Genomic DNA, 16293 nt, shown 5'->3' with positions numbered 1-16293 from the left:
AAATAAAAATTTGACTGAAAATGATCCTATATATAGAATCCTTCAACGGTCGAGATGAAGGTGGTCAAATCGAAGATTTACCAGATGACGACACATGACAACATCTGGATCTATCATTAATCAGATGGTTCGACGCACCTGCCTCAGATCGAGCCACGTCACCCCTATCCGCATGAACAACTCCGACCTAATACATTCGGACACGTGACACAAATCTACCTGTCAAAATCAAATCATCCGATGTCGATTCACCTTCTCGAAATGACGTCTGACACTAATGACTGATATCGAACCGTCCTGTCAATATGGCAGTTTAAAGATGACTCTGTACTTATCGAAATGACAAAATAGCCAATTGCCCATGCCCCAGAGAAAGTGGCTGTAGAATCAGAGCTCGATATGACAAGAAATAACTTCCTTCGTCTAACGTGACAAACCATGTGACAATATACACGTCCGCTCATCTTGGACTTGAGAGTGGAGGGCAACTGTTGGGGTAAGTCAATTGAACCCCAACTCAAATCAACCGACCTCCGACTCCAACTCTACGGTGGACGACTCTGACTCTACAATGGACGACTCTGACTTTATAACAACCGACTAAACTCCGACTTTACAATCAGCTGAATATGCGATTCTGACTCTCCAATGACCGACTGAGCGAGTCGGACCGACTTATAGTTGACTGCCTGACTAATATTTGGCTACTACTGATAAATAGCGAATGACTTGATTGTCGGCACAACAAAACTATCAGCCGACGGTCACACATACTACCGACGTATAGTCGGCTAATCTGTTCAACATACTATAACCGTCATGAACGGTTACCAGCCGCATATCACGATGTAATTAGTGGGCATTAATGACTCACTACATGATTATGGCCCGATGATTTAGCACCATAAAATGTGGGATCACATCCAATGGTTACAACAACCTCATCTATAAAAAAGGGTAAGGGAACAGCACCGGTAGGCCAATTCTGGATAAAAAGCTCTGCTACTCTGAATATTGAAATCTACTGTTCACCAACTTCTCTCTTTGACTTAAGCATCGGAGGGTCCCCGTTGGACACAGCTCTGGTCTGTGTGGATACTGTTTTGCAGGTGCTCATCACTGACAACAGACGACGGAGAGTTGGCCGCAACAGATAAGTTTTTCTTTGATCTTTCCTTTCCCTTACTCTGATTGCTGAGAAAGTTTCTTGATTCTTTATTAGAGCTAACCTCTTAATTTGCTTTTTGTTCTTTTCTAGTGGCTAGTATTTGTTATATTGTTCAAAACTCTGCAGCAATGTTTTGATGTATACGAACTCTTACAAACATTAGGGTGATTTTCATACACATCATAGGGCTTGTGATATCTGTGCAATAGAAGATTTTGTAATGTTTATTATTGTAAAATTAGTGTCTATTTAGGACAGCGTTGGTTTGTTCTCATCAATTAGAAGAAAAATCATCAACTTTTTGATGTGTTATAAGGAGTAAACTAAGGTCACCTTTTGGATGCATTGTTAACTTTCAATGCGTATGATAAGTGATACAGTGTCACCTTTTTTTTGGATGACAAGTACAATCATTCATTGTGATTATGTGGTGGAGGGATGAATATAACTACTCGAAGGGATTTCAAGTATATAATGAGTCAAGGCATGGTTTAGGTCTGCAGCAAAAGAAAACTTCGCTTGCATTGCATTCTTAGGTGTATTACACTATCTAAGATTTAACTTCACAATCATGTTTTAATGAATTGGAGGACACATAAATTGATAAATGGAATCTCAGATTCCATTTATTACATCTAAATCAATAGTGGTAACGAGACTTTCACTGCATAATAGATCTAAACTATGTGCATTAATGTTATGCAGATAAATAGTCCATTCTCAATTCAAGTAAATAGTAGTTCACTCTCAAGTCAAGTAAATTATAGTCTATTCTCAAGTCAACTAAAGGGTAATCCATTCTCAAGTAAATGGTAGTCTATTCTCAAGTCAAGTAAATGATAATCTATTCTCAAGTAAATGGTAGTCTATTCTTAAAGTTAACGGTAATCCATTCTCAAGTCAAGCAAATAGCCAGATGGCAGTCTATTCTCAAGTCAAGTAAATGGCTATCTATTCTCAAGTAAATGGTAGTCCATTCTCAAAGTCAAGTAAACGGTAATCCATTCTCAAGTCAAGTAAATGATAGTGTATTCTCAAGTCGACTAAAGGGTAATCCATTCTTAAGTAAACAGTAGTCTGTTGTGGTGTAGAGAAGGCTTCTTAGTCCCACATCGATTATGAGTCAAGAGGAAATATGGCTTATATGGATTGGAATCTTCTTTCTCAACGTGAGGTATCTTTTAAAGGATAAAACTGTGAGGCTCTAAATGATCAAGGCCCATTGAAGCCTAAAGGTCCACTGAAGCCTAAAGATGGTCATGAGTCAAAGTGGACAATACCTCATGTATGTGGAGGTGACAGGCATAAGCCAACTATCTGAGCCCATTCGATCCCTTGACCCATGACCACAACATTGGCGTCGTCTGTAGGAATGCCTTCTATCCACACATACTCCCTCTTGACTGGGGGACTGTGTTGTGGTGTAGAAAGGACTTCTTTAGTTCCACATCAGTGATGAGTCAAGAGAGAATATGGCTTATATGGACTGAAACTTTCTTTCCCAATGTGAAGTATCTTTTAAAGGACAAAATCATGAGGCTCTAAATGATCAAGGCCCATTGAAGCTTAAAGGCCCATTGAAGCCTAAAGATCCACTGAAGCTTAAAGATGGTCATGAGTCAAAGTGGACAATACCTTATGTATGCGGAGGCGACAGGTATAAGCCAACCATTTGAACCCATTCGATCTCTTGACCCATGACCACAACATAGTCCATTCTCAAGTAAATGATAATCTATTCTCAAGCAAAGTAAATGGTAGTCCATTCTCAAAGTTAAGTAGACGGTAATCCATTCTCAAGTCAAGCAAATAGCCAAATGGTGGTCCATTCTCAAGTCAAGTAAATGGCTATCTATTCTCAAGTAAAGTAAATGGTAGTCCATTCTCAAAGTCTGGTAAAGGTAATCCATTCTCAAGTCAAGCAAATAACCATTAGCTTTGTTTTTGTGGTAGTCATGTTAACTATTAATTTCATGAGTCTAGTAAACCGTGCATGGAAATATCTCATATGACTGATCATATATGACATATGTGACATTGCGTAACATTGACCAGTGATGACCTCCATTGCTAGTCTGCTAAAGGGCTCTTTCCATCCACATAATTTATAACAGAATGAAATTTGAAAATAAATTCATTTATATTTTGATAATTAAATTCTCCCGAGTTAATCTGATTAAGAAAAAGATTTTCAACCCATTCAACTCAAATCTTGCAAAAGAAAACTAAAAGAAGAGAAAAAAATTACGAAAGTATGATTTAAATCTTCTTTTCTTTTATTTATTGATTTAAAAATAAAATGTGTACCCTCTATCTATCATAACGAGGTCTACTTTTATATAATTCGAATCAAATTTTTCTTTCTAATTTTTAGAAGGACATCCATCGTTGCATAATTTGGATCGAATTTTTTTTCCTAATTTGAATAGGACTAGATCTCAGAAAAATAATAATATAAATAATCAAAATAAATATTAAAATTCTAAATTAGGTAGATTTTGACTTGTATATCAATTTTATTTTTTGTTGCTCTATCAAATTCTTCATAGATTGGGAGACAATATCTAATCATACTTCAAAAAGAAAAATTTCGATGTGACTAGCCTATTCCAAAATCTAAATGATGTAATTTCAGTCTAATTCAATCTTCTTAAGAGATTGGTTCAAAATTGTAGACTCAAATGGATATCTGACTTCAAAAAAATAAAAATTCAATTAATGTCAAATGATTAAGTTATAGCTTTTTAAAATTTGGCACATGAATTGGCTTTCTGATATAGCAGATATTGCTCTTAGATCCTATCCAGACCTGCTTGTAGTAGTAATTAAAAATGATCCATATTAAAATCCGTGTTCTTTTTAGACATGTGTAGGCCAAAGTCATCAATATCCAGTCTCTCGTAGTGGCCAAGATCATCTATATTAAATCCAGTAATCCTTTTGAATATCCGTAATAGTCAAAATAATCTGCATCAAATTTGATGATCTTTCTAGATCATAAGTAAATGGTAGGACATGAACTTTGTCCTAATATGGATAATAATAAATATTTGTGTATATGTAATGACGATGGATCAAGTTATGGGTGGACAAGTTTTTCAGGTGAAATGTAGCTTGGAAGAGTAACCGCTCTCTACGCTAGTTTATGTTTATTGTTCCATGCTACCGTTTAAATGGCAGCATATATTGTTACAATACACGTATTTGGTACTTCAACTTATTCTTCAACAGGTGGCATGTTGCTTGCCAGTAAAATCTCGTCCTCCCAGAGACTTAGAATAAAATATAACTTTGTCACCGTTTGAAAATATAAAGGGCCCTGCGAGTTGGGCTATTGTTGCGTTGCCTAAGTTGTCCAAAGACGCAACAATTTTGGGAAGATAGTGGACCCGTGCTGAGCTTTGGGCCTGACCTAAAGGACTTTGGGTCAGATTTGGGTTTTACACTCCAAAGTGAAATTGAACTTCAGGTTGAGTCTGCAATCCATAGCTGAGACTGAATATAAGGGACTAAGGAATCCTGCCCTAATTCTCATGATCCGAACCCTATCTCTTTGGGCTAGTGGTGCAAGGCAGATAAGATAGTGATCGGTTTCTCTATCACTCAACCTAGGACTTTTTTCAGAAAAGCTAACTGGAATGTATCATTTTAGTTCCTTTGTCCTCTGTAAGTATCCAAAAAGTATCATTTTAGTTCCTTAGCCCTATATGAATATCGAAAATTTATACAATACATAACTGATGGATTAAACATATGTCTATATAAATCCTCACACCCTCTCTCGCTCTCTCTATATATATGTGTGCACCTATATCCAGCATGCAACCTCGGTGCGAGAGATTGCATAAAAATTTATTGTCATCTATATGTGATTTCTGTTTCCTTCAGCTAAAGCAACCAATTGGTAAGATTTTCATTTCGTGCGGCTAAGGTATTGGGTTATGTCGGCGTACCATGATAATAAAACTAATATTTGGTTTCTAAAAATCAAGGCCAAGATATTAATAAATATTTAATATATCATGACGTCTTGGTCAATACAATATTAATAAATAATCTAAGATTTCTTAAATATCCATTTACAAATTTAAATAAGTTTTAATTACTTAATATTTCAATTATATTTCTATTATGATAATTAATTCCAGGCTGATCTAAATTGACCCAAATTCCTATGTCTTGGTTTCTAGGTATTGATAAAATTTCAAAAAATCATGGAATATCTAAAGGATTTTTGATTTTAACCTAATATTCCTTCCTAGCCAAGATAAACTGATATGTTGATCATCTCAGACACCTCCATATGCTGGGATAAGTTAATGATTATAAAATCCTTGCTAATAAATAGCAGCTAGCAATGGGTTGGGTTTGATTTAGAGGAAATCAAATTTTGAATGGAATACAAAAATTTAGCTCATGCATGACTTATTTATAAATAAATTAGAAAGAAAACTAAATCTAATTGATTTGGTTTGTATCCAATCTACCTTCCTAATTAGTACTTTGGTTGTAAATTGTATACATCTTCATAAATAGAAAGCAGGAAAGAAATTTAGTGCTTGGCAATGGCATACAAATAATAAAAACATGAGGATACAAAATCAAATGAGGTCCCTTTCGCTTTCTTCTTCATTGTATTTTATTTATTTTCTTAACTATAATTACATAGCCTTTCTAATTATTTTAATGAATCCTTGATTAAGTCATGTAACCCAAAATTATCACTATCCCAAATGTTTATGGATGGATTTTAAAATATTGTTCAACTAATGAACTAAATGGCCAAAATTATACATGTTCTATGATAATTAAGTTACTCTCAACCAAGCTAAACACAACGACTAAAAATCCTCCACTAAATTCATGAATTTTGGATAGTATTGAAGGCCCGGATCTCATCTGCTAGGGTGAACCTATTAAGTTACTCCAGTAGATGGTCCCAAATGGTGACACTTGAATTTTAAAGAAGGTAACAAGAAGCATTGACCAAGTGCTGTAGTAATATCATGGAGACACAAGAGATGCATGAGATTTCTTGATGGAGGGTTGGATGGAAGCCATGTTAGTTTGTTACATCCAATAACATTAGACTATGAATCAGTTTGGCATCACTTTATTTATTATTTTATTTTTAAAAATAAAGTCATAAAATTAAAATAAAAAAATATTTAGTACTATTATTATTCTCATTATTTCTGAAAAATGAAAAATAAGAACTTCTTATCTTACTATTTTCAAACATTAGAAAAATCATATATATATATATATATATATATATATCTTATATAATCACCAACATCACCTTCATCATTATCACCATTGCTGCCGCTACCACCATCGTGACAATGTCTGTCATCACCATCATCCCCAATACTATCATTGCCATTACCACGGCCAACATCATTTCCATCACAACTATCTGTCATGTCTTGAACGCAACACTTATGTCGGGCATGTGATGGCCGCACACTCTCACTTATGTTTGAGAAGAAAAAGAGAAATGGAGCGGATGAGCTTTATAGTCCAATAAAAATTCTCACACACTAAGATTTAGAGCCCACTCAATTGTGGCCCATCAAGCCCACAAAAATAGAAAAAAAAAATTAGAATGAAGACTCCCCATGGGAGTCTTCTTCTTCCCCGTGCCTGACTAGGAGAAGGTCTCCTAGGGCCAATGAGGACCCTAGGAAAAACCCTATAAAAATCCATCTTCCCTCCTCTACAGTCGGCCACGACGACCACTGAGTTCTCCCTTCTCTTTCTCTCGAATTTTTTCATTAAAGCCACCGACACTCTCTTTGTGTTCGCCTCAAATTCTCGCTGAAAGCCTCACTGAAGTCGGAGGTAAGGCCCAGCCCTCCTTCCTCTCTTCCTTTCCCTCCTTCCCATGGCTTCACGCATCCTTGCTGGTAGTCAGGTTCGTCGAAAAACCTACAAAACCATAAGGCCCTATTTTGCTCTGTTCGGTCGAGCCATCTTCCTCTCTTTTTAGGCCACCAGCACCGTCATTTGCGGTGTCTCGCCCTTAGGTTTGGACCCCCACCGCTCTATCTATTTTCTCTTAAGGTCATGGCCGTCTGTGATCGGCCAATTACCAAAGAAATCCAAGAAAAGGAGGCTGTCCCTTGTTTTTTTGATTTTTTTAATTTTTTCGTCAGTCGAACCTCACCGTCGGTCATCCCTGGCTCCACCACCGTCGATTGCCTCTACCGGACCATCGATCGTGCTGCCACAGCCCGTCGGACCACGAGCAATGTCCCTCTGCTCCTCTCCCATTTAGCTAAAGAAGAGGAAAGAAAGGAGAAAAGAAGAAGAGAAGAAAAAGAAAAAGAAGAAAAAGAAAAAAAAGAGAAGAAGGAAAAAAAGAAAAGAGAAGAGAGAGAATTTTCTCTCTTTCTCTCTCCCCCTCTTTCTCCCTCTTTCCCTCTCTAAAATTTCTCTCTCTACTTTCTCTCTAGAATTTCTCTCCTTACTTTCTCTCTCTAAAATTTTTCTCTCTTCTTTTCTCTCTCTAAGAAGACCTATAGATCCCGTATCAGGTCATCTTTTTCTCTTATGGGGACATATGTTCACCTCAGTGAGATGACTCCGAATCAATTCAATGCTCGGATGGTCTATCGGACTGATTATCCAGTCAACTACTTTTTATTATTATTTAATTTTATTAAATTTATGGAATAAAAATTGATCCTGATTTAATATTTTAAATAGGATTATCTGATTTATTTAAAAAAGATTAAAGATCTAGGATGATCGAGGTAAGTGGATCTTACGCTTTTTATTTATAGATAATTATATTTTTTTTGTAAAAAATTATTGTTGATGAAATTATATTTTTCATAAATTAAGAATCAGTATATGTAATGTGAAAAAGTATATTTTATTATGAGTATTGGTTCTATGAATGCATTTTATGAAAATAGCATGATTATGAAGCATGAATTTTATTATTTTCTATCTATATATATGTATATTTTAAAAAATATATATAAAGATTTCAAAAGCTCTCAGATAGCTATGAACGAATTTTTTTAAAAAAATCGACATCCGGAGCTAGCATCCATAAGAACACAGGCCCTGCCAGTGGACATAAAGTCGGCATACAAAATATGAACTTGTTGATTAAAAATATTGGCCTTGTCATGGGTATAAAATGACCATAGCACGAATATCTGTGAGTAAGATTTAAAAATATGATATAGACACATGACAAGAATGATTTACAAAATATGTTGATGAAATGTTCATGATTTATGCATGCATAATTGGTTTATGACTTATTTTATTATATACTCTATGAAATACTTTATTTTATATTATCTGTTATTTTTTAAATATTACATTATCATGAAAAACTTATGCTTGATCCGATAAAAAAGCGCAAGTTTTGCTTACTGGACTAGTGTAGCTCATATTCTTTTTAGTTTTTTTTTTGTACAGAGGAATAAGGTTAGGACCGATAAAGAAAATTCAGGCTTGAGGATCTATGAAGCAAGCTTAGAAATTTTGTAACTGAAGTTTAGTTATTTGATGATCACGAACTTATAGTCAATAATTATAAATTTTGAGATATAGATTTGTATTTGATTTTGAATTTAGATGCTCCAAACTGATTTTGGTTTAATTAAAAATTTGAATTTAATCTTTTTATTTTTTTTATGATATATTTGTTATTATAATTAAGAAAATGAATGTGGCTTCATGTTATTGAGGGCTGTATCCCTTGATAGCATGACCGTGTTATGTCTTGGATTTGGAGCGTGATATTTTATGATATTAGAGTAATAGGTTTGATCATTGATAGACTTAAAGTCTAATAATGGATAGATAGGTCTCATTTAGCTAGATCATATTTAATTGAATAAGAATAGATAAGTTTTTCTTAAAGTTTCTGTTGCTCATCTAAGGAAGTTAATTAATGCTAGTATTTTTAAGTAACAATGAGCAATAAAGAGAATGAAGTCTCAATGAATCCTGCCAGTAGAAAGAGAAGAGCAAGAAGAACTACGAGGAGAGATGCCAATCAATCTGCTGAGCATGCTCCTAATGCATCAGCCACTCAGACAAATATTGCTGGAGTATACCAAGTGGTGGCTCAGCTTATTCAGCAACAACAGAGACACAAGCAGCTCCTCAACCTGCACCATCATTAGAGACATATTATGAGAGGTTTAAAAGACTTAATCCACTACTGTTTGAGAGTGGACCTGACCCTCTAATTGCAAAGATCTGGATTCGAGAGATAGAGAAGATATTCGATATCCTACAGTATCTCGAGAATGTGAAAGTCAAATTAGCCATACATATGCTGAAAAGAAATATCGAGTTTTGATGAATTATAATAAAAGCTGCCTATGAAAATATTGATGACCAATTGACTTGGGAAAAGTTTAAAAAGATATTTTATGATCAATACTTCCTCAGGACAATGAGATTAGTAAAGAAGAATGAGTTCTTGGATTTGAGGCAAAAAGATGATATGACAATATTAAAGTATGCAAATAAATTCAATGAGTTAGGCCATTTCTACCCCCAACTTATGGAATCCGAAAGGAGCAAAGCTAATAGATTTGAGCAAGGATTAAGATATGATATTTGATCTCGATTGTCTTCTCATATTTTTAATAATTATAAAGATGTATTAGAACGAGCTTCAAAGTGAAATCCGAGATAAAAAGATCAGAATAAGAGAGGAGGTACAAAAAGAGATCGAGACTAACAGAAAATTTAAATGATCAACAGAAAAATTCTACTAATATTGTAGAAAATAATAAAGAAGCTATGATCTGTGAATATTATAGTAAAAATCATTATGGATCTTATCTCAAAAAGCTAGAAGCATGCTTTTCATGCGGCAGAATAGGACATATGGCATGAGATTGTCCTATTAAAAAAAAAGATAGTTCAAAGACTTCCAAGCTAGCAGATCAAAAATAACAAAAAAATACACGGATGTTCACTTTAACCCAACAAGGTGTCAGTGCAAGTAATCAAGTAGTTATAAGTATCATTCTAGTCATCCCATTGATGCTCATATGCTATTTGATTATGAATTTTTTCATTCCTTTACGCCTTTCAAGTAATAACTATATAGAATCGAATAAGCCACTATATGTTATATCTTCTCTTAAAAAAATTATTTTCAACAATGTCTTGTTAAAAAAAAAATCTCATTTTAGATGAGGAAGTTAGGATTGATGGAACCTGATCTAAGAGTATAATAAAAATAGTATAAAGATTAAGATCCCTATTAAAAAAAAAAGAGTGAGGATGTATCAAGTTTCAAGGATGAAACTTTTGTTTAGGGGGATAAAATATAATATCCAATCCTAAAACTCAAGCCCATCAAGATTTAGAGCCCACTCAATTGTGGCCCATCAAGCCCACAAAAATAAAAAATAAAAAAATTGGAATGAAGACTCCCAACATGAGTCTTCTTCTTCCTCGTGCCCGACTAGGAGAAGGTCTCCTAGGGCCAACGAGGATCTTAGGAAAACCCTATAAGAACCCCTCTTCCCTCCTCTATGGTCGGCCATGATGAGCACCGAGTTCTCCCTCCTCTTTCTCTCAAATTTTTCTATTAAAGCCACCAAAACCCTCTTCATGTTCACCTCAAATTCTCATCGAAAACCACACCAGAGTCGGAGGTAAGCCCCGGCCCTCCTTCCTCTCTTCCTTTCCCTCCTTTTCATGGCTTCGTGCACCCTCACTGGCCGTCGGATTCATCGAAAAACCCACAAAATCATAAGGCCATGTTTTGCTTGTTCGACCGAACCATCTTCCTCTCTTTTTCAGCCATCGATGCCATTGTTTGTGGTGTCTCACCCTTAGGTTTAGACCCCCACCCCTCTATCAGTTTTTTCTAAAGATCATGGCCGTCGGTGATCGGCCAATGATCAGAGAAATCCAAGGAAAGGGGGTGGTCCCTTGTTTTTCTAATTTTTTCAATTTTTCTGTCGGTCGAACCTCACCGCCAGTCATCCCTGGCTCCACCGCCATCAGTCACCTCTATCGGACCACCGATCGTGCCACCGCAGCCCATCAGACCACGGGCAATGTCCCTCTGCTCCTCTCCCATTCGGCCAAAGAAGAGGAAAGAAAGGAGAAAAGAAGAAGAGAAGAAAAAGAAAAAAAAAAAGAGAAGAGAGAGAGAATTTTCCTCTTTCTCTCTCCCCCTCTTTCTCCTTTTTTCTCTCTCTAGAATTTCTCTCTCTACTTTCTCTCTCTAAAATTTTTCTCTACTTTCTCTCTCTAAAAGTTTTTTCTTCTCCTTTCTCTCTCTAAGAAGACCTATAGATCCCGCATCAGGCCATCTTTTTTCTTATGGAGACCTATGTTGACCTCAGTGAGATGACCTCGAATCGATTTAGTATCCGGATGGTCTATCAGACTGGTCACCCAATCAATCACTTTCTATTATTATTTAATTTTATTAAATTTATGAAATAAAAATTGATCCCGATTTAATATTTTAAATAGGATTACCTGGTTCATTTAAGAAAGACTAAAGATCTAGGATAATCGAGATAAGTGGATCTTATGCTCTTTATTTATTTTTAAATAATCATATTTTTTATGTAAAAAATTATTGTTAATAAAATCATATTTTTCATAAATTAAGGATAAACATATGTGATATGAAAAAGTATATTTTATTTTGAGTATTGATTTTATGAATGTGTTTTATGAAAATAGAATGATTATGAAGCATAAATTTTATTATTGTCTATCTATGTATATGTATGTTTTAAGAAAAATATATAAAGATTATAAAGGTTCTCAGATAGCTATAAATAATTTTTTTCAAAAAGGTTGACATCCGGAGGTAGCATCCATAAAAACACAGGTCCTGCCAGCGGGTATAAAGTTGGCATACGAAATATGAACTTGTCGATTAAGAACACTGACTCTGTCATTGGTATAAAGTGACCATAGCACGAATATCTATGAACAAGATTTAAAAATATATATGGACACATGACAAGAATAATTTATGAAATATGTTTATGAAATATTCATGATTTATGCATGCATGATTGGTTTATGACTTGTTTTATTATATGCTCTATGAAATACTTTATTTTATATTATCTGTTATTTTTTAAATATTATATTATCATGAAAAACTTATACTTGATCCGATAAAGAAGTGCAAGTTTTTTTTATTGGACTAGTGTAGCTCATATTTTTTTTATTTTCTTTTTCTTGTACAGAGAAATAATGTTAGGACCAGTAAAAAAAATTCAGACTTGAAAATCTGTGAAACAAGCTTGAAAATTTTATAACTGAAGTTTAATTATTTGATGATCATGAACTTATAGTAAATAATTATAAATTTTGAGATATGGGTTTGTATTTGATTTTGAATTTAGATGCTCCGAATCAATTTTGGTTTAATTAAAAATTTGAATTGAATCTTTTAATTTTTTTATTCATGATACATTTGTTATTATAATTAAAAAAATAAATGTGGCTTCATGTTATCGAGGGCTGTAACCCTTGATAGCATGGCTGTGTTATGTCCCAAATTTGGGATATGACAAATTTAATTTCTTCAATCATTCAATCCGGTATCAATGATGCTCTATCTATGCATCCACTCATCCGTAACTCAAACCATAGTCAATTATGAGCATCCTGTAAGTCTGAGAAGAAAAAGAGAAATGAAACCGATAAGCTTTACAATCCAATAAGAATTCTCACACACCAATACCAATATAATAATAATAATAAATAAAAAAATAATTATTATTATTACATATATCAATCTTATGCCAAAAGATATCACGATTCATAAAATATACGTAACAAATATTTATCTTTTTGTACAATAAATCACATCTTATAATTATCTCAAGAAAACACACATTGAATCTGATCATATTAAGGTGCTCGGCTCTAGACTACCATGATTATATATCAAGCCCATGATAAGGCAAAAAAAGTAGCTAGTCCTGTGAACTACTACAACCATCCATGCAAAGGATAACAAAGTGGCTAGTTCTGTGGACTACCATCACCACATTTCAAGCCTGTGGCAGGCATCAAGAAAATAACTAGCCCAAAGGACCACAGATGCACAACTCTGAACTGCCACACCACGTTTCAACTCCATGATGGGGTCTCATAAAGTAGCTAGCCCAAAAGACCACAAGTGCTCGACCTTGAACTACTATGACCATATTTAAAGCCCATGATAAGGCACTAATAAAGTGGCTAGCCAGAGGACCACAAGTGCTCAACTTTGAACTCTACGATCATGTTTCAAGTCCATGATAAGGCATCAATAAGTGGTTAGCCTACAGTACCATGACCCCACATATAGTCACACAACTCAATTACAAACTTGTTAGATATTTTAATTCACAATCACATTCTTTTGCAAAACTTGATGTGCATGATTACCAGAATGCATCTAAGTCAATATCAGTGATATGTCATACATAATTTCATATAAAATCATATATATATTTAATAAATAAGTATATAACATGTAACTATCAACAACCACATAAATCAAAATCACCTATGCATAAAATAATTTTTATATAAATTGATGATTAATGTTCAAAAATTCTTATCTCTATTGTCGTCAAATTGAACTCACTAGACTTACAATCTCGATGTCAAGAATTTTATTCAATATCCTCTTATCCAAAAATTATTCTCCTACACATCCAAAATTAATATTAAAATAAAATCCATAGTGTAGGGATTATCTATCTAGAACTCTCTTTCGGGATTCATTAGAGTCTACCGATAAATCCTCTAGACCCTTTTCCTTAGGGATCCCCTGATTTATCTAAGAGAAAATAAAAAAATCCCTAAAATTTTTCATCCAAAATTTTTCTAATCCATCCAAAAAAGAAAATAATTAACTAGCAAAATAACCAAAGGAGAGATAGAAACCCTCTCCTCTCTTCTTCTTTTCTTCTCTAGAACAGGGGACAACCTCCCCGAGTCCCTTCTCCCATGTACAGTAGTGGAAGACCGTTGGTTGGCGACTCACAGCAGCTCCCAGCAGTGACAAGACCATGCCCCCAATAATGGCTCTTGCTAGTGGGGGTTGGCAGATCCAAACCCAAAACAGGGATTACCTTGTTTGAAATAAAACCGACAGCTTGCCGACTCCAATCATGGGCCGACGATGAGGAAAAAAGAGAAGAGAGGAAGGAGAGAAAATTACCAAGTTCTAGTGAGGCTAATGGGGAGGGATCCAATAATGAATCGGTGGTGGTTCTCCGAGCCCACTTCATAAAAAATCAAAAGAAAAACTAAGGGATTTCATCGACAGAGGACCATTGAGAAGAGACGATGCATAAGGGATGGAATTGGGGTATGTTTTATAGGTGGCATTTGGGGCTCTAATGAGCTCTAAGCTTGGATCTCCGACCAAAATCAGGAAGAAGAAGTGGACTCCCATTGGGAGTCTCCTTCTTCAACCTTAGGTGCATAGCGCATAAGTTCCCATCTTTTTTTTTTGTTTTGCTTTAAAATTTATGAAGAAGAGTTTTAGAAGGACAGGTCCTCACATTCTCTCCCTCTTAAAATAATTTTATCCTCAAAATTAGCATACTACAAAATCAATAACCTTAAGGGTATAAATTTTTTCTTGAGCTCCTACGTAGTTTTCTTCTCTTGAAAAGAAATTCTAATCCTCTATCACAACATCCTCTGAATTAAAATCAATCTTTTCGATGAAATTTAAATAACTTAAACCATCATATTTTTGCTGCATACTCTAATTTAAATCCATCGAATCTCTCGAATTTGCTAAATAATCTCTTTACCAATAAAATCATAGATTGTCAATTCTTTAAATTACCAATTCGAGATACAAATTATCCATCCAAACTCTATGATTCACCTCTATCACAATCCCTAGCAATCATAGCGCTAACTTTAAATACCACTTAACTCACAGTTTCTAACAATCATAATCTTAAACTCTGATATTATTCTATCACATCCTTAGTGATCATAACTTTATACTAAAATACCTTTAAGTCAAAGCCCCTAGACCATAATTTTAAGCTCTGGTACTATTCTATTATACTCTATTGATTACAATCCAAAATTTTGATATCACTTATGTCACAATCCCTAGTGACCTTAAACCTAAGCTCTGATGCCATTTTATCACATTACAATGATTGATGCCATGGTTCCAATGATAATACAACCTAAACTCTGATATCATTTTGTCATATCCTAATCACTTATATCATAGTCCCCAAATAATTATAACCTCAGCTCTGATACTATTTTATCATATCCTAATCACTTACATCATAGTTCTCAAATGAACATGACTTAAGCTTTGATATCATTCTGTCACGCCCTGAACCCAAGACTCAGGTCAACCACGCAATGGTCACACATTCTTTAGGGCAAGCTCTAAAGAATATGCAAGATCTGAAAAATTCATTATAACCTCAACATTCATATGATCAAATTTTATAACAATTGATAAAACTTACATAATTATAAATTTAATTTCTTCAATCATTCGATCAGTTATCAATGATACTCTATCTATGCATTCGTTCATTCACAATCTAAGCCATAGTCAATCATAAGTATCCTGTAAGTCAAAGAAGAAAAAGAGAAATAAAGGAGGTGAGCTTTATAGCTAAAAAAAAATTTCACATACCAACATCAATATAATAATAATAAATAAATAAATAATAATGACTATTACTCATATCAATCTTATACCAAAAAATATCATGATTCATAAAATATACATAGTAAATATTTATCTTTTTATGCAATAAATCATATCTTATAATCGAATCCGATCATATTAAGGTGCTCGACTCTAGACTACTACGATCACATATCAAGCCCATGATAAGACAACAAAAGTAGCTAGTCCTATAGACTACTACAACCATCCGTGCAAAAGATAATAAAGTGGCTAGTTCTGTGGACTACCATAATCATGTTTCAAGCCGTAGAAGGCATCAAGAAAGTAGTTAGCTCAAAGGATCATAGATGCTCAATTCTGAACTACCATACCACGTTTCAAGTCCATGATGGGGTCTCATAAAGTGGCTAGTCCAAAAGACCACAAATACTCGACCTTGAACTACTACGGCCATATTTAAAGCTCGTGACAAGGC

This window comes from Elaeis guineensis, chromosome 11 (genome assembly GCF_000442705.2).
Source record: "Elaeis guineensis isolate ETL-2024a chromosome 11, EG11, whole genome shotgun sequence".
Taxonomy (NCBI): domain Eukaryota; kingdom Viridiplantae; phylum Streptophyta; class Magnoliopsida; order Arecales; family Arecaceae; genus Elaeis; species Elaeis guineensis.
This window is presented reverse-complemented; position numbering follows the sequence as displayed.